At 41.5% G+C, this 21,106-nt stretch overlaps 1 protein-coding gene across 9 annotated transcripts in view; it reads right to left on the reverse strand.

Annotated features, from left to right (window-relative positions):
- Positions 1-21,106, reverse strand: part of AUTS2 (activator of transcription and developmental regulator AUTS2) — a 990,679-nt gene that overhangs the window by 845,313 nt on the left and 124,260 nt on the right. The gene's annotated exons all lie outside the window — the stretch shown is intronic.

The raw sequence follows: 21,106 nt of genomic DNA on the forward strand, positions 1-21,106 counted from the left end.
AAAGTAAATCAAGAGCAACTTGACTGGAGACAGCGAAACTATGCTGGTGTAAAAATCAATGAAAAGGAAAGGCCCCAGGCAATTACATCTATGGGAGAATTGTGAATGGTCTCACTACCAAGTGAATCCACTTGGCTAATGCTATTTTGACAGTTTACCCAGGGACCTCCAAGCACTTCACAACCATGACAACGCAACACCCCTCTGATGGGATTTTTAAACCAAATTCAAAGATGATACCAAGAAAGTCAAGTGACTTCCCACAGATCTCAGTGTGACTCAGTGGCAGAGCCACAAATACCATCTCAGCATCCTGGCCCTGTATTCTAAACTGCTTCAAAACTGTCAGATTGGTTAACACTGGAACAAATTGTCTAGGGAAGCAGTGGAATCTCTGTCATTGGAGGTTAAGAACAGGTTAGACAAACACCTATCAGGAATTGTCGAGTAATGACTTAGTCCTGTCTTGAGTGCATGGGACTGGACTAGATGACCTACTGAGGTCCCTTCCCGTCCGACACTTCTACGAGTCTATGCTATCCCACACTGCATAAATCCTTTGGCGTTCTAGGGTATACTTCTGCTGTGTAACCTCACCTGCTGTATCATGGACATTATTTTTAGGAAGATATTTTCTGTTTGCACCACTCAGAACTCCCCTTAAATTAATGCTATTTAAATTGGATTGCATGTACATCACACAGAAAATACACTCCGTCCTTATTTGCAACAGAAGGTCCAGGGCCCAAAAACCGGAAAAACACCTCTCCCCTCCCCTCCCATCCCACGTCTGAAGTTAGTTTCATTTAGGTAAGAATGCAGTGAGTGTGAAGCTGCTCTGTTTTGTACTACGCTGGGACAGTACTTCATGTACACTAACACCCATTTCTGCACTGTCTATTACTCATAAAATTAACAGTCAAAGCTCTCAATGTTTAAATGATCTGCCTTTGCTAATGAGGAGGGCACTGGCCTCAAGGGTTTGGTTAACATTTAGGAAACCATTTGGGCACTTTAAGATGTACAACGTTCAACGAATGAGAAGACGCTTCTGCCTCATGCCCTGCAGACATTGAAGAGTTCTATCCGAAACTTCAACTTGTCTAACAGAGCCTTCAGGGTTCCCAAAGATTCTGACATGGCACATGATGGTTTAAAAAAAGTTAAAAGGCTGTATATACCAACCCTCTCACTGGCGGATAGGTATTATTCATCTGTCAGTAGCTTCTACCTCTTCGCTAATCTTTCCACACCCATGAAAATGAAAAGATGACCTGCATAGCCAATGTTTTCTACCCCTCTCTTTAAAGACCATTATTTAAGGACAGCAAAAGGAAGGTATCAGTCAGGTGGTGCGGGCTGATCTGCAGCTTACCCTGGGATAAAAAGCCCTTTCCTTTATGTGGGGGGTGGAGGAGTACTTGTTTCAGATGTTGCTGTAAACACTTTTGTTAACAAGACATGCTTTCAGTGACTTTACTCTAAACCATTTTCTTTTTGGAGGGACAGATGTTTGGGAAGAAGGTAAAAAAGTGAGCTCCAAAGACAATTCAAGTACATGACTGAGAACATTAAATATCCTACAACATTTCCTACAATATCCCAACATTTCCAAAAAGTTTCAGATTCAGTGTCCTCCAATCTCTATGACAGACCCTCAAAGCTTATGCCTATCTCCCAAGAAAATGGTCACGGTTTGACAAAAGTATTCAATCATTACTAAATTCTTCTAATTTCCTAGGTGTCCAATATAGCTGTACAAACACAGGCAATTTCCCTGTGGCAATGAGCCATGCAAACAAGGGGTGAAATCTTGGCCCCATTGAAATCAGTGGCCAAACTCCCACTGTCTTTGGTGTCACCCTGCATGTGTTTGACCCCACCCACTCTTCCAAGCTACCATTTTGGATTCAAAATCTCAGAAAAGCTCAGTGGAAACCGTCCAGTTGCATGTGGGCTAGTGTATTCATTTTTATTTCTTTTAAGAAATAGGTAATAGACGCACATATTCCAAGTTCTGGAGAGCCTTTACAATTCATTATAACATACTGAGCTCTTAAATCCACTGCTCATGCAATCAAATATGGCCCCATTAATAATGTAACACCAATAAATAACCCTTAATTATACCATGCCTATAAATAATCACATCTTGTGGGCAACACTATCTATGGACCCAATTCTGCCACCCCTGCATTGAGCAGTACCATTGAAATCAGTGGAACTACTTACAGAACAAAATACTGCTTTGCACGTAGAAAGGCGTCAGAATCAGGCCCAGAGTTATTTGCAGTGATGGCACTGGAGGTGTTTTGTATCCAAATGTTGGAGTCTCTAAAAGAAGGGTTGATCTTACACACCAGAATGTGAGATGCAATGCCCGAGCACTAGAGGATAGGGTTAGGATCAGAAACAGTTGTGCCTCCGGCTTAGTTTGCCTTTGTAGGCGAGTTACATTAATGTGTCATTTTTCTGTAGTTTAATATGCATCCACACCACAGAACATGCTCAAGCGTCTGGGGGTAGTGGCTGAGCACGGCTGACAAGGCGGCAGAGTGAAACAATTCAGCTTGGTGAAAACAGGCAACGAATGCAAGGAACACAGGCAGAGAATGTGAAGCAGAAATACACTACAGCCTCAAGAAATCATTTCATATAACTTGTAGTACAAATTGGCTTTAGAGACATTTCAGCTTGCACATGTATTCCCCACTGAATGGTGATACCTATTCAAATGATCAAAAACAGTCAGTTCTTAAATTCAGGATAAATCCTAGACCTCAGACAGAGGCAAATGGGAAAAAAAAAAGTTCAAAAGCAGAAAGGCAGCAAAATGTTACTCTCAGGACCACGCTCTCCGATATGCCTCAAGCTTGCTAACAGCATTTTTATGCCACAGGCTTGTTGCTTTCCTTTGCCCTCATGTTTTATTTCAGTGAAGCCCTGTCCTAATAACGGATCACAAACTACCAGACAAGGTGTTGTGTTATCTTGCATGACAGGAAAGGACTTAAGGTGCTAAGGGTGCAATGCAAAAAACAGTCTGAATACATGGGCTATATTTAGCGGCCAGAATTAGGAAGTTTGCATTTGATCACAGGTCTTATCCAACTGAGGCCCAATTGTCTTTCCAGCAAAACATGGATGGCTACTATCCAAATCAACGCACAGCAGCAAGCATCTGTGTGAGGATGTGTCACCTTCACATCTAACATGCAAGTTATTATTCCTCCGAACTATGTTCAAGACATAGGAAGAAGTGCTAGCTCCTATCCTCTAACCAGGCTCACCTGAAGAACTCATTTTTGTCTATAAAAATGAGTACTCTTCTCTTCGGAGGATGGTCATGTTTCTGACACAGATCCTCAATGAAGTAGAAAGGATAGAGTCTGAGCACTTTACTGGTCACGGCAAGGTTGCCTACCACATTTCAAGTTGTACAAGTGGGCAGAGGAAAGCACACTGCACCCACTCAAGAGGGCTAGTCCTTTGAAGTGACCTTTTGCCTGCCTCAAAGCTAGGTAAGAACAATGGCCTGTTTATCACAGCTTTCTGTGTGGGCGGGAGCCAAAAGAGAAGGAGCCTTTTAAGCTGTTGTTACTGGCAAAGACTCATTCCAAGATCTATGCTGGCTTCTGGAAGCATAGGCCCAGACACAGAACCAGACAACATAAAAAAAAAATTGCTGTGGCAAGAATAATGTACTCCTACCCATAATACCTTGGGGAAACGCAACACTGAGTCTGGGCAAACCATTATTGGATTCTTGGTAACAAGAAAAAAAAAAACCATGCAACCAAGTGCTTGCCATTCCAGCTTCTGCTCTCAGTCTAAATTGCCATTTGTACTGGTGATTCTTCTTGAGTGACTTCAAGGTAACCATGTTGTCCATAGGCCACACGACCTTCATAAGTTAATGTAACTTCCTCCTTACAATGGTGTCATCATCCTGGTTTTTATTTAGTAATGTGCGTAACCGGTTTGGGGAAAGCAAAGAACCTCTCCTCAACCATTCTGCATCTTTAAGAACTAAGGGCCAGATTTTCACAAGCCTTGAATAATAATAAAACCTATTTTTTAATATAGCTCTTTTCATCAGTAGATCTCAAAGCACTTTACAAGAGATCAGTATCCTTTATATCCTTCTAGCAAAGCATCATTATCTCCCCCACCCCACCATCATTTTAGACAGATAGGGAAATTGAGGCACATCAAGAGAAAGTGCCTTGCCTAACGGCACCCAACAGAGCCAGGACTTAAATCTGGGTCTCCCGTATACCAGACCAGTGCTCTATCCACTAGACCGCAGAACCTTCTGTAATGAGCCTTGATTGCAATGGAAGCTAGATGATCAGTGTGCTTAGGAGCTTTTGAAAACCCCAGTAAGTGCCTATCTGCATCTTTACTACATTTGTAAATCTGATCCTAAACCCTAAATTAATATTGGGGTTTGGGGATTTTTAGCATTGCAAAATTAGTGAATATTATTTCCTTGTCCTGGACCTGGGATCCCAAACACTGAGAGAAAAGCTGCTCTCACTAGATTTCCACCCCAATTGCTAAGGGGCCTGGGTAGGCATTCAGATTTGTGAATATGTATCTGAATGAAGCCCACACTCCACAAACTTGTGTGGCTTACATACCTCCAGTGTCATCCGTGCAGACATGCATGACATCACAGGGTTTGACTCACTAAATACAAAGCAGCTGCTGGACTGTGACATCACCACCAATTCACCAGTTATTGTTTCTTCAACTAAGTTCTCTATGGTCTTTTTATGCCAAATAGTTGAGTTTGACTTTTTATATTGTATCACATCACACTTGCCAAGACCTGTGAATGGAGAATTAAAAGGCCCCACTCCCAACCTATTGCAGCCTTTTTTATTGTACATCACTTCAACAGATTTCAATGCAGAGAGGTCAAATGCAATTTTCGGCGCATCTCTTCTATTCTATTTATGTTCATGTCCCATCAAATTTACTATAATTAAGTATATTACAATTATAATTAAGCATGGATTCCTCAAAATGTATCACCCATAAATTTATAATAAATTAAAATGAATAAAATTGGTAATTAAAATCAGATGTGTACTCATGTCTATTACCATCATCATTATTCAAAGGTCTACGCAGTTCACAGCTACGTACAAAGATTTCTACACTATTAGAAAGTCTATAATTGATTTTCCCTGCCAATTTTCTATTGATCAATACATATTTATACCAGGTTCTCTTTGCTGGGTTACTTCATTGAAGCCTTGATCCTCCAAGCAGCTGCACAGCACACAGCAGGGAGAACAAAGAGGCTGAGCTCTGGATGGACTGGAAGGAGACTCTACATGGGGCCCAAGGAAGCTTGAGTACTTCACGTAACCTGCGCGAAGTGGGAGCAAGTTTCAAACCCCTTGAGCATCCGTATCCCTGACTGTCATAATTAGAGTAAAAAGGGTTACATGTAGGCAGAAAATGGACATATCGGAAGGGACATGGGGTTAAATGAAATTCTCAATGTGAAAATAAAGGTGCTTGCTATGCACTGCCCCCCCAGACTCCACTCCTGATAGTAGCCAGGAATAAATTGCTGGCAATGCAGCACCAGTCTAATGAAGGTTCGCCTGTACTCTTATCCCCTGCTTTTTACCTTGCACTTATATGCACAGCCACCTGTGTTTATCTGTATCATCTGTTCAACTGTACAATGTCCCTGAAATTACCAAAAAGTGTGCCCTTTTCCATAAGACTAGAAGGAACCTGAAACATGCCTAAAGTAATAAAATTACTACAAGTAAAAGGAGATGTTTCTTTGTACAATCTGTTTAGCCTGTGGAACCCTCCGCCACATAATATTATCAAGCCAAACAGTTTAGTTAGTTGTAGTTTTGTTTGATTGGTGGGTTGTTTTTAAGGATGACAGAGAAAGAGGTGCAGCTACATAAACGGAGATTAATATTTAAAGGCACTCAATCCTCCCACATCCAGGAATCATACCACCACCAGCGGTAATCAGGAAGTAATTTTTCCCTCCAGGTTATAGCATTGTGCAATTATACTGAAATGCTCAGTACTGGTCAGAGTAAAAACACTGGAGATGGACCACTGGCCTACTGTTGTGCTGCAAAAGAAAACCAACTGCTGCCCACATGCCCCATCTAAGGTGGCGCATCTTAGGAGCACTTCTCCTTCCAACTCTACTCCATGTGCTAGCACATGGTGCTCTGGTGAAGGGAAGAGCTTCAAGGTGACAAGGTTCAGTTCAGATAAGCTTCCAAAAGTTCAGGTGCTTAAATCAAACCTCTAGCATTTGCAAAACTAAGCTAGTGATCTCCAGATTCCTAGGTGGTTTCCAGTGCTTCCTGACCTGATCAAGGCACGTGCTGGGAAATCAGCCTCCTGTACAGTTCCCATCTGGATTGTAGAAGAGCTGGGCCTTTGGGGAAAATTTAGATAGATAACTGGGCAAAAAGTAATCCTAACTCCCAACATCAAGAAAAGCTTCAAGCTGGAGCTTGGGAATGAAGACTTGAGTAATTTATTTCACTCTGACTACTTTGCCCATCCCTAACCACACTGCATGTCTCACTGGCTAGCACTAAGTGCTGATTTGGTGCGCAGCATGATCTAGAAGACATGGCACTGGACTGGCAGTCCTGTTCCTTAGTTATTATTGCTATTATCGTCACACTTAGGAGCCTCCGTCATTGACCAGAGGACTGTTGCGCTAGGCACTGTACACTCAGAAAACAATGCGAGTTCCTAGCTCTTCACTGCCCTGTGATCTTGAGCAGGTCTGCTCCTCTCTCTGTACCTCTATTATCCCTACCATCTTCGATCTAGACTACAAGCTCTTCAAGGCAGGGACTCTTACTATGTGTTTGTACTGCACCTAGCACAATGGAGCCCCTATACATCAACATAATACAATTAATGGCAACAGATTTGAATCTGATTTTTGCAATCCAAAACTCAAAGTCATTACCAACACCACTCCCTTGCAATGACCTGCTCGTACCTGGTTTCCCTAGGCTTTTCAGTGCACTGGATGGAAGGACTGGACGTGTCTGATTTCACTTCCTAATTTTAAATTTCCAGTTAATGGCAAAAAGAAAAGGAGTACTTGTGGCACCTTAGAGACTAACCAATTTATTTGAGCATGAGCTTTCGTGAGCTACAGCTCACTTCATCGGATGTAGCTCACGAAAGCTCATGCTCAAATAAATTGGTTAGTCTCTAAGGTGCCACAAGTACTCCTTTTCTTTTTGCGAATACAGACTAACACGGCTGTTACTCTGAAACCAGTTAATGGCAGACACTTTCAAAAGGATGCTTTGCGGCTCGCAACCTTGGCACAAATTAAGCACTGGGCACCCAGTTTCAGGCTTCCAACTCCCCAGCCACTGCCTTTCTTGAGTGGAGATGAGCAACTCACTCCCTTGACGGGGTTATTTCCAGCGCAGACAGGCTGCCCAAGTGTGGGGAAGAGGTGAGCAGCCCTCAGTGGTGAAAGAATAGGTTAAGGACTATTTAGAAAAGCTGGACGTGCACAAGTCAATGGGTCCAGATCTACTGCATCCGAGGGTTCTTAGGGAGTTGGCTGATGTGATTGCAGAGCCATTGGCCATTATCTTTGAAAACTCATGACAATTGGGGGAGGTCCCGGACAATTGGAAAAACGCAAATATAGTGCCCATCTTTAAAAAAGGGAAGGAGGAGAATCCGGGGAACTACAGATACTCCTGCATGTGCTACACTCACCCCGTGGCTGGCCAGGTTGACTTACTTTTAAAGACACAGATTGTTCTCCTGGGCCTAATTCTGCAAGCTGCTGGCTGATTCCTAACAGCTGGGGTTAGAGGGCACTGTGCCCCTTGTGGGGTCCTTATTCAAGTCTGTGATATTGCTAAAATATCAGACAGTTTCCCCCAGGGTTTGTTGGTTTATTTGTTTATTTTATTGTTACTTAGGTCCTACTTGTTCTTGAGCCCTTCCATAAATTGTACAGAGCTAATTGGCTTTGGTAAAGGCAGGTTAGGTTCTTCTTCAATGTATTTCATCTAACCTCTAAAAAGAGCAAATGGGTACCATAACTGGCAATGTTGTTACTGATCACCATTTTGTGAAATATCTTCTGTGGCTAATCTTGAATGTCAAAGGCTAAGATTTCCCATTTAGAGGATCAGACTTTTTTAAGCTAAGTATTTATCACCCTCTTTGCATCTACTCTATCCCTCCAGTAGTTCTCCCAATCGAGAATGTCCATCAGGGTTGAAAAGCATGCCCTTATTTTTCTCCCCGAAGGTTCACCCTGTATTCTTCAAAGCATTGCAACTCTTCCAAACCTGCCCTTGTTTGAAAACGATAAATCTCTCCATTGCTTTCATAACCAGCAGGTTTGGAAGAGTCCTAATGCTTTGTAGAAGCCTTAGAAGCCAGGTGCAGTGCAAGGTTTGCCATGCTCGGCCAACCTATCTTACACCTGACTTCTGCCATTCTATTATTGGGTTCCTCTTGAGCAGAGACTCTAAATCATGTTGAATTCTCCAGTAGTTCTCAACCATTTAGCAGTTCCTTCCAAATCATGGCTTCTTCAGCCCCGGTGTGGCCACAGTAGACAAGCTGTGTTTAGCTACGCTGGGAACAAGATTGGATGTTCATACAATCATAGAATATCTTGTCTTAATATGTTGTGTGAATCCACTTCATATTACTAAGTGCTTCTCTACTTCACAGGTCAATATAGGTCTGCACAAATAGGAATCAGGAGACCAATTAGACTCACCTGCCCTCTGAAACTAACTAGGGCCCTTTTACTTGAATACTGTCATTGGGACTACTTTCAAAGGAAATATTAAGCACATGCATAAGTCATTGCAGGAGTGAGGTCTAAGATTCAAGGATTTAGATCACTAAAAATCATTAAACACTAACTCACTGCACCTCCCAGCTTCCATAAAAGGATAAAACCCCTAGGAGAATCCATGCTTACATGAGTTTACATCTTCACATATTTTTTATTGGTGCTTTTCTTTATGTGTATACACCTGGTCAGAAGTTAGAGACACATTAGTCACAACTCTATCAATACAGGATTGTTCCCTCCCGTGCTTTTCCAGTCCAACACTATAAATCAGTAACATGCTAATAAAAGCAACTTTGTCCAAGCCTATATACCATCAAGGCAAAAATATTACCTATAAACAGAGCCAGAAAAAAAAAGCAGACACATGGAGAGAGGCAGCTAGTAAGTTCATCTGCTATTGCCATAAGAAGATCTTCATTCAGTAACTCAGGCAGAGCTCTTGACCGTACAGGTATGGAGAAGGAGAGCAAAAAACTGGCTGCACTCGGCCTACTAGGTCAGACAAATATAGCTGTTCAGCGCCAAAATAAAAGTTTAAAAGCTTCTAATTATCCAATGTAATTTTCCCTTTTATGCCATGTCCTGACTCCATAAAAGAAGGTGGAGTTCAAATATAATTTCCTTCCAGATGGGAATATACTTAATGGTTTCTTATTACATATTCTGTTTATCCCACAAGTATTTATCTAGTAATTCATAATTTACCAGAACAAGATTCTGTTTGCACAGATTGCCAACAGATTTGTCTGCTAGAGACTTCATAATCAATTTGAATTTTGCTGGCTCCCTCTAAAGTGTTGTCTGCACCTAGTTAGATGGTTAAAAAAAAAAAAAAAATAACCAGAAAGCACCAATTCTAGATCATCAGCGTAAAAAAATATCACATGGGTCCTCCGCTACCTAAATCCAGGGGCATTAAATTTACTTATGTATTTGCATGCCAATCACCGTATTCTTATTAGCAGCACTTCAGAATGCAGGCAGGCTCCCTGGCTTCCACGAGGGATGTTGCAAGAGAAATCTCAATGGTCACTTGTTCCATAATATCAGAAGCAGGTGAAACCCCAGAGCAACAGAGAAGGTGAAGGAGGGATTAATGACTCTTTATATGAATTATTCAGCACTCTGTCATTCCAACTGGAAGAAAGGAGCCAGGCAGCAGCTGAATCTAAGAATGTAAATACGCTACTATTTATTCACAAACCATTTGTCCCTTTCTCCAACAGAAAGCATAGGAGAAAGACCAACCCCACGTGTACCTGATATCAATCACATCTGCTTTTTAGAACTCTCCAATCCCTTTCACTGTATGTACTAAAGTAAACACTAGAAGTTAAATCTATGACTGTAAGCAGTGCTGGAAATAGGTCACATAGCCTTTTGGGACAAGATATGCACCCAATTAAGCATACTTTAGAGTAAGTCCAGATTTGACACAAATCATTTTTTCACTAAACGTATGCCTCGTGAAGCTCAAACACTGGACAGAGAATGAGGCACGGTTGCCTACTGGGGGTGAAATTCTGGTTCCATTGAAGTCATGGCAGCTCTCCCACTGACTTCAACAGAGCCAGGATTTCATCCTGTATTGGGGATGAGGACACGAGTATTCCTGGCTCATTCATGGCAGTCACTGTATTCCATGCTGTGAGTAAGACTGATGTCCACAGCACACTTGTACACATTCACTGGAGAAGTTGTATGGTATGTAGTGAGTGAGGAAGGGGTCCAGTGGAAGGGGAGAAGGTCTTGTGCTTAAGGAACTGGAAGGGGACCCAGAAAAGCTGGAGTTTCTTCCTGCTCCCGTCACTGGCTTCCCATGTGATCTTGGGCAAGCCACTTAATTTTCCTGTGCCTCCATTTTGCATTTGTAAAATGGAGGTGATAATACTTCCCCAGTGCACAGAAATGCTGTGATGAGGAATTCATTACATGTCCATGAATGGCTTAGATACTGTAATGATGAGCGCAGGGCTTGGATAATGTGCTGTAAATAAGGCATTGGGCCACACACTATTATTTCTTGTCATTCTATTAATTTAAACAGCTCTCTCATTCAGTGACACCGTCCATCTTGCACATTAAGACACTGGTACTGCAAAAAGGTCAGCACTCTGGCCCCAATCCAGCAAAGCACTTAAGCAAGCAGGCAGTCCCTTCCAAGTCCTAAATGAGGCAGGGGTCCCCTCCTGTGGGAACAATATTACAAAATCACACAATGAAAGACCGCATTGTAATGCATACACAAGAGGGTAGAGTTAAGGTTGCAGAGGCAGCCTTAACTGTTATTCCTGATTTTGGAGGGTTTCACTTTGCAACCTTAAAGATCTTTAAAATGTAGATGGATTAGATAGATGGCTTTGTGTAGGAGCATGACAATAGCACAGTTAACATCCTAAAACAAAATGAGATCTTAAAATAAATGTATATCTATCAAAAAAACCCAAAACAATAAGGCAGGCTTCGTATTGTAAAACAGCTGAACTACTATTTCCAGTTAAATTCAAGGACATTCACTACAATTGGCCTGAGCTCTAGGAAGACTGTTGCTAATTTCACTGGATTTATCAACCTGTTCTGTGCATATTACATAAGTCACCGCTCAGCCTCCTGTTTCCTGGGCAGCAGTTACTTCTTGGCACACATCCAGTTTTTCCCCCTCCTAATGCAACTAAAATCCAGGTGCCTCTAGATACAGTCAGAGAAAAAGTCACTACACATATCTGTTTATGATTTTTATCTCCCACCTAATTACAGCTGAAATAATATAAAACGATTTGCTCTCCCTGTTTGATTCTGACATATTTAATAGATTATTCAATATTGGTTTATCCAGCTATGTCAGAATGACAGCACCACTTAAATGTTAATCAGAGGTTGTGCACGAGCATCAATGTTAAGCTTTGCACAGCTCCACAGAATTATTAGAGTTGTGAGACACTGTCAATATGTTTTGATCTCTGTGTCAAATGCATTTGGTTACTTGTTAATTTCCTCCCTTTATGTTTCATTGCTGGTTAATTGTTTTGTCATCTGTGTATATGCTGCTCTACCTAATTGTAATACTGGATGTTTTGGCAAATCAGAAGACACAGTGTGACAGGCTTTGTCACTGCAGATCAGATATTCTCGGTTTATCTACCTACCACCAAAACAAGCATGGATAAACCTTAAAAGTCCTGTTTAACCTCCCAAGGAGCCATTACAATATAATTCTAATGGTGACACAATGTTACAAAAAATATGATCAAACAGGATTCTGACACCCAATTGTGAGAAAGTCCTGAGTTTAATCTGCAATTCTATATCAAGTACAGTCAGCCTGTAGGATTCACTACCCAAGGAGACGAGAGTCAAATACTGTTGACAGAGCAGGGCTGTTTGTTGTAGAGATTTATTCTTCAGAACTTAAATTGATCACATGGATCAGGAAGGAATCGCTCTCTCACGCATATGCACGTACACTCAACATTTGGCTACGTACATTTCAGAGGTAAGGGTAAGCTATGGCTTACTCTGGAGCAGAAAAAATATGCCTCCGCAGAAGGATATTGACTTGGACAAATGGTCTGACTGGTATGAAAAATCCTATGTTCTTTAACCTACTCTTTTGTGCAGTTCTTAAATTCTGACTGGGGGTCCAATCCAAATCCCATTGAATCAATGGCAATCCACCACTGGCATCAATTATGGAAAGAACACACCTACTACGAGCCTACATCACATACACAGGGCAATTTCTAAAACCAATATGGTGCGTTACCTTCCTATCTCCAGTGTGGACTTGTCCGCTTTTGCAAGTTTAACTTGGATCAGTGCCAGTGAGTCAACACATTTTAATTAAAACAACAAAGCGTGTGCAATCACATCTGGGTTCCTCTCCAAATTTCCCTAAATTTAGGGTGCATGGAGAGATCTGGGGTTGGTTTGGATCTGGTGACCCAGTCACACAACAGTCAAATTTTAGATCCTCATCCGGATGCATGCATAGCAGGCACTGTGGATTTAAAGTTCCAGTTTGGGCCCATCTCCAATTTTAACGTAATTTATATTGAAAGGATTGGCAACTGACATCTGAAGACAAGCTGAAAGATAATTCAGTTTGATCCATGTCACTGTCATTACCTTTGAGAAATGTCAGACAAACCAACACCTGGCCCATCCATCAAGAAGCTCTCTTTGGATTGACTGGCAGACAGTTTTACACGCTTTCTGCTAGCTCAGGCTTTCTGTACAGTCAATGTAACCTAAAATATTCCCCCACCCCCATCTTCACTATTTACTACATAAGACAGAATATTTAGTATTCGCCAATTCTTATGTACAACCAAGTCTAAAAATTTTGTTGAAGGTGTACTGGCAAGTATTCTAGGCACAATTTTTAGGCTTGGCTAAAAATAAGTAAGTGGATAGAAGATGACCTAACACTTAACATGAATAGTTTTAATTTAAATATCCCCCTATAGCTCTGGGAACAACTAACTAGTGGAAAGGAACAAGCAACTTTGATTGATACAGGGTTTGTTTTCCTCTGTTTTTAAACCATCAGTGCACCCACTGCTATGACATCTGGACATCTAATGTAAAATTAACATACCAGATGTTAATCTGACAACAATATACAGCTCCCCCTCTACCACCTCAACCCACCCTAAGAAACCCACTCCCTCAACTATCTATTGTCAGACAATTGCTTGGTCAAAAGGAAGCACCTTCCACAGCACTGAGACTAAATCAAACACTCAGTTTACGGGTTGATCCTGTATGTTTATGACTAACTTTACTAATGTGTACAGTCTCATTGAGTTCAATAAGACAACTTATGCAAGTAAAGGTGTTAATAAAAATAAGAAAGACCAGGCCCAACACAGGAAATTAAAGTTTACAAATTTGCAGATTGAATAACCTGGGTCAAGGTTTTTCAAGAGTGCCAATGATTTTTGGGTGCCCAATTTGACACCTTAAAAAGCCTTATTTTCTGAAATAACTGAGCACCTGCCCCATGAAAATCAGACCCCTCTGAGGGGTGTCAAGTTGGGCTCCTAAAAACTGAGCCATCTAAAATCACTCCTCACTTCTGAGAACATTAACCTCGGGGATTATCCTGAAAGCCTTCCTCACGAGATTTGTGTAATCAAAATCAACTGCTACTGGTAACACAAATAAGGTTTGGGGTGTTTTGTTTTACTAAGTTGTCTTTTTGTGGTCTCTTATTAAGGAAAAAAACTGCAAGCAGCCTTTAGGGATCAATTCCGTACAACACACTAACACTAATCACTTGAGTGCATGGATACCGACCAGGGGGAAAACCAGCTGACTCTAGAGGCTACTGTTACACATGCAACTTTGAAAAAAACATTCAATATTATGTTTTCTGTCTTCGTTATCAAATGACAATAATATGCTTCACAAAAAGAAAGGCAGTAATACAGACATTTGAAAGCATAAGCACAGTAATTTCTCATTTTCCAAGGACTGCAGCAAAGCACACTGTGAGTGGTGCTTTAAAGCCAATCAGTCTTAACCCCTCAGTGCCTGTGGTGAACACGAGCCACTGACACTGGCCTAAAAAAAAAAAAAATCATTTCTTCCTCCTGAGCGTACAAAAAGAAAAAGGGACAGATCCACCATATGAATGTCATACAGCTGATCAATGAAATGGAATTGTTGTACATCATAATAATGGCAAGTTATGCATTTAACCAGGGAACTATTATCTTCCAAAATGGATACCATATAAACATGTGCCAGGCTGCAAAAGAGTATACATATGAATATTTAAACAACCTTTTTTCCCTACCCACATGTAACCCTGCTTACAGCAAAATTTGTGCTGAATCCTAATTGCTTTTAAAAAGCTACCTGATGAAATACCTCTCTAGTAACCTATTCATCTCCCCCACCCCCAAACACACACACTATCCACCCTCCCCTTCAATCCCCTGTCACTGTAGGAACTCCCTTGGTTATAAAATGTTATTCCCAACAGCAGCAGTCCTGTCACGGGCACTTCAGCTACACAGTCACAGCTGAGATTCCAGGCACTCACACTGGGTATTGTGGACCACTAGTTACATCATTACACAAATCCACTTCACGGCATCTCGGAGATTACTGTCCAGCCTCTGAAAAGAGCCCAGGATCTTCACAGTTTCAGCAGGATTGCACAGGCTGCAGCCAAGAAAGCAACTGCAGAGAAAGTGGCTAATAAAGCCATCTGTTATTATTCTGGGTGCATCTGAAGAGATAACAGTCAGGGCCAGACGCTAATGGGGACCCACAAGGGTCCTGATCCAATAGGAGATGGCTTTCCATTAGCTTTGGGTCAGTTAGGCAAACAATAGAATTCAGGAGTGCATAAGGGGCCACAGAGCGTGAAAGTCCCTACTCCAAAGGGCTTACAATCCTTTTTTCATCTGAGGATCACTAAGCACATTACAAATGTTTAAAAAGGAGGCCACAACACCCCAGTCAGATAGGCAATTATTATGCCCATGTTACAGAGGGGGCAAACTGAGGCAAAGAGAAGCACATTTGCCCAAGGTGACTCAATAGGTCACTAGCACCGTGTGGTACAGAACCCAGGAGTGCTGGCTCCCATCATCCCCCTCAGACAGCTAAATCATACGGTTTCCCACTTAAGACTTTGTGTTGCCAACAGCAACCATGAGAAACAATAACCAGTGCATTCCTGAACTGATGGGCATTAAAAACACAATTTTCTTTTAGTTGTAGTCCTGCTTATTTTATGCTGCACTCTTTGTAACCCTAACAAGTTTTTATATATATAGTCTTTTCCTATTTTATCGACTCTTGATATGTTGTGAACAGTGGATTATCTATTTATAGTTCAAGCAGAATTTGAAATTAACATGACTGTTTAATTCTTTGTTACTACATTAGCAACACAGACACCAGTATAGCTGTTAGGAGAGGTTTGCAACAGAGCTAGAGAGCCAAAGAACACTTATTTTTTTACCCCTGGGTCCTATATAAACTATCAAAATGTTGTATTTCTTAACAACAGAAGTAGATTTTGGAGAGTGGAACCCTCAGATATTTGTAACCTAGAGAACATTTCCTCACTAGCTTTTAGTAATTTTAATTAAGTTTAAATGTGGGGCTTAATGCATTTGACAGATTCCCTTTAGTTTTCTAAACAAGAAGGCTCCCATAAAATTTTTACTTCCAAATACATTGTTTTTACTTTAGCAAACAACATTTTCTTTGCCCCTTTAAATTGTATGGGATAATGTCAACCATTTGCTGAATTTGTCTTTCAAAATAGCCACTGAGCACCTGCGTTTGTCCATAGGTATTACTGTCACCTGGCAGCAAAGACTCTGATTTGATGTATCAACAAATGAAGAAAAAAAGACTACATTGATATGCATCGCAGTTTGCTGCCATTTAACAAGTAGTACATCCTCACTTCAACAATAGCAAAACCAGATGAGACAAGGGCAGCGTTTGTACCCTGACAAGACTTCCTTTAGCGTTCTAATTTGGCCCCAATTCTCTGCTACCTCAGAGTTGTGCGCAGATGTAGTAGAGCGGTCACTGCAAACCATTGTAATTCCCTGATCCCCTCTGTCGCAGCCTCAGCCTGACCTCACCCCACTGATGTCAAACAGCCCAGGGCCCACTCCACCTGCCATTGGTGTAAGGCCGTCAGATCTTATGCTGGTGAAAGACCAAGCATACTACTTCAGCTCGCCACCATGCCCCCAGCATGCCTTGAAAATGGCCAGGGCAGGGCAAGAGGCAATATTTGAGGGGAGGGGGATGTCATATGAAGCTCCCTACACTATTTTTTCCATCAAAAATCTGATATTTTGACACATTTTCATCAACCATTGTGCCTTCTAGTATGTTATTGCCAAGATATATTACACTTCTAGGCTTCTTGCAATACTCACTTTTTGTTTTCCTAAATAAATACAGGGGCTTGAGGAGGGAGGAGTTTAATTTTCTTTCACTTGAGCCTTTTGGGTTATGTGCAAGAGTTATGAATCTTTTTTCAAAGGAATAATTCCATGAGCAGAGTAGTAGAAAGCGGTTATCCTTGAGCTACTAGCAGAAGACATCATCACATGTACTTAACCAGTATGTTGGACACTCCCTCATCAGATAAAGGTTGGCCCAGGCAACCGAAAGCCACACAAATTAAATGTCACCCTACAGACCACTCATTACAGCTCCTGCCAAAGCTCTTCAAAAGATATAGAACCCACGACCTTTGAAAATTCCAGCCTCCATCTCAAAAGTGAGGAAAAGGTGTCCAGCTTGAAGTGAAAAACAGAATGCAGTGGATTTAAGTCTCATAACACTATTAAGGTACATATTATGCTTGCCTTTCAGTGGATAAGCTGCAGCTCAAGTTCAAAGTTACCGACAAATGGTTGTGGGTTATGTGCTGGGACAGATGGTTGTGTTTTTTCCATTTTTTTTTTAAAGGAGTAATTCCACGAGCAGATCATAGCAAAAGGCTATTATCGTTAAGCCACTAGTAGGAGACATGTCACCAGAGGCCCTGATTCAGCAAAACATTTAAGCACATCTTTAACGTTAAGCACATAAATATCCCCACTGACTTTAAATAGGACTACCCATTTGCTTACAGTTAAGCACATGTTTACTTCATTTGCTGGAACAGGGCCACTGGTGATATGTCTGCTGCTAGTGACTTGGGCTATCCCTTGGGCTAAAAGAATAATGTCAAAGGGATTACGATTGCTGTCGGTAAATCCAGAGCTATATGGCAGTTTATTGCACTGTACTATTGTCATCTTATCTGATATTGCAGCTTTTAAAATGTGTAAAAAGAGCTCAGAGCTATAAGGATGAATGCATTTATGGCTGCTTATAACTAGAGGCAAATAAGTATTTATCTGTGTGTAGGTTTTAATTTTTGATTTAGTCTTTCAAAGTGAATAATCGACTGGGTGCCTATGTTCACCACATGGATACTTGTCAACATTACGAATGTTCAATTAGTAACCATTTACAGCATTTTACGTACATATTAACTTGACTTGCTTAGCAAGAAAGAGAAAGCAAGCAACATGCTTCAAGGGAGGAGTAAGTGCAGACATTTAACAGACAACAACGTATACCTTTTTCACATAATGTTAAAGGGAAACATTGACTATGCAATGTTGAGTTTATCAAATCACAACGGATGCGTGTGCTGCATCTTAGAGATAGAAACTAGGCACATGGGTCACCGCAGCTACAACAGGAGGTGCCATATAAATATTGTAATGTACATGTGTATAATACATACATATTTACAGTGTCAGAGCCTGTATAACATGGTCTGTAAGGGTGTAACGTTCTATCACATTCACACACTAGGAAGAGAGATAGCATATAGAAAGACATATACACAAAATAAGTCTTCCTACGTATATTACTTGCAGAAATGTATACTTTTGTATATGTAAGAAAACTGACTCCGTGTGTGTGTATGGATGTCCTGATGGATGGGTGGCTGGGTGGCACTGTAACCTGGGTGGCACTGTAACATCGTGCATCACAACACCTGGAGTCCCCTCTGCACTGGTCCGGGACAAGTGTATGGCCCCCGTGACCCATCTACGAACCTTCCCATGACCCCGGATGGGTCAGAACCCAGCATCTGGGAAACACTAGACCACATTACTCTCAAACACAGTGACTATAGCAAGGAACAGGGAGCTAGGACTCATGGGTTTTGTTTTAAGCTTTGGCACAAACTTAGTTTATGGCCTTTGCTGAGACACTGAGAACCCAATTCTGCCACCCTCGCTCATACAGACGTAAACCATGACATCACCAGAGATATTGTTGCGGTGCTCCTGGAGCAGATGGGAAGGGAGACGGACTCCAGGAATAACAATCCGCCTCCCAGTCTCCCTATTGCTTCAAGACAGACGTATGCTGGTTTAGGTCTACACTCAGCACAGCGCATGTTCCCTAGCATGCCTGTATGCTAGGTCGCCAGCTGAGTGGGCGGGGAGGAAAGGAGGGAGAAAGCAGAGTCAAGGCTTCATCTTCTCCTTGCATCTGTGCATGGGGCAAGATGCATGAGCTTCACAGACCCTGCTATCTCCGGTGTACTGAACACGCCAATAAGGCACACAGCACGAAGTAGTAATAGGACACCTTACACCACCATGCAGGATGGGTTCCAATCTGTCTCACAGCACGTATATGCCTTTACTTTGCAAGTAGCACCTCTGGTTGTAATATCTCTACTCTCAAAGCAAGGTACCACTCAGCATGAACGAAGAGGGGCAGGTGCATCTCAGTTTCCCCGTCTGTAAAATTGGGGGAGTGTTGATGCTCAGTTAATGGTTGCAAATAATACTTGGGGGTATGTGGACCACCTCTGGCAAGCAACTAGTCATTTTAATAAATGACAGGAAAATGCAGACAGCCTAGGTATACTCTAACTTCACTCTGCACAGTCCTGTGAGAAACACTAGGCATCAGCTACTCAAAGTGATCTGTTTGTTAAACGAGACAGATATGGGAATAAATACACGTCAGAAACTACCAGAGGCTAAGACCACAATGAAACAGATACTTGACCGTTATAGTGTGTTTAGCCCACTTCTCCCTTGAAATGAAGCCGGAGAGTCACACCCAGTTCCAATGAGAGGATAGAGACAGTAACTGACAAAATTCTGCTCCAGCTAAATCTTTAGTGTCAAGTGAAATACTAGATAGAGACACACAAGCGATTAAGCAAACAAAAATGAAATTGAAATCTCAGCCCACCCTGCCGGGAAGAAGCTCAGAAACCAGGGCAATTAAAGGAAGCAATTATTACTAGATATAAATAAAACAATGTTGCTTTGCACTGAAGCTATAAGGGCTTTGGGACCTCAAATTACGGGATCCAGAATGCTTTCCTTTCCACTAATACTTAAGCCTCTTATTCCTCCCTTTTTTCCCAAATGGTAATGGCACGTGTCCTATTCCCGCAAGCAATGATAAATTAGCCCTTGTGTTTTCACTGCATGATAGAATTCTGCTCTCTCTTCCTTAAACACCAGTGTTGATGTACAGAATATGCAGCTGCTGCAAGGTAAATCAAGAGGATAAAATACTGTCATCCATATAACATCCACTGAAAGGTTAGTTGGGGAGTTTTGGATGATCAGAAGTCTCATGTGGCCCTTCGTCAGAAATTATGACCCACTTCTTTTCTCTGATTGTATATCTTTTCTAGACTCATTTCACGTTAAAAAAGTGCATCGCCCTAAAACCAGTCAGGGCAAAGTCATTTAAATCATTATATCTGAGAGGATACCCAAGAGTTAGTCCTTTCAAGAGACCTGGGATCCTCCTCCCGAAGACCTCAATTAGTGAAAACATTTTTCAGGCTGTATCCTAAAGTATTCAAGCCCATTCAGACAGAGTCATTTGGCTTTTGTTTTAACGAAGGGATTTCTCATTCCAAGCAATGCCACATAAAGCAGCATCAGATCTCGTTTACTATTTCCCTTCTATTGACTCCTGCAGCTGGTACATTTTTACGATGAAATAATTGCCAATGTTTAGCCTGCTGATGGCAGGACGAGCTGAGTATTCAGAGCCCATGCACACTGAATTCCTTTGTTTCTAGGCTTCAACTGGTCACATGAGGACATCTCCTTACATTCTTTACATTTGCTGGAACGGAAGATGTGAAGAGTGCAAAGCTCATCCCTATCTACAGCATATTCTTCACCGGAATCACAACGCTTTGACATCACCTATTCCCATGGCAATGGGGGAATATGCCAAATATGGGCTTATGACTTCATGGGAAGCCAAAGTGTGAAAAAGAAGTTGGGACACACAGGTGCATGGATTCAGGACTCCTGTGCTCCACCGCTGCTGACTCACCATGGGACCTAGGACAGGCCATTTTACTTCTATGGGTCTTTGTTTTCCCATCATTAAAATGGGGATAATTACCACCTCGTCGGTGGTAGCGGTGCTTGGTACATATTTGTTTGAAAAGCACTTCTAGATCCTTGGATAAAAGATGCCCCAGGAGTGCACAATAGTAGCAGTGGAAATATAGAATGCTTTTGCATTACAAGCATGAATATGTCTTCAACATGAATATGTCTTACTGAGCATTTGCCTGAGTGCAAAAGACTTGAAAATAAATCAAAAACAAAATTATATAATTTTATTTGATTCTTTTTAAAGTCTTTCACACTGAGGCATATATATATATATATATATATATATATATATATATAT

This window comes from Lepidochelys kempii, chromosome 17 (genome assembly GCF_965140265.1).
Source record: "Lepidochelys kempii isolate rLepKem1 chromosome 17, rLepKem1.hap2, whole genome shotgun sequence".
Classification (NCBI taxonomy): domain Eukaryota; kingdom Metazoa; phylum Chordata; order Testudines; family Cheloniidae; genus Lepidochelys; species Lepidochelys kempii.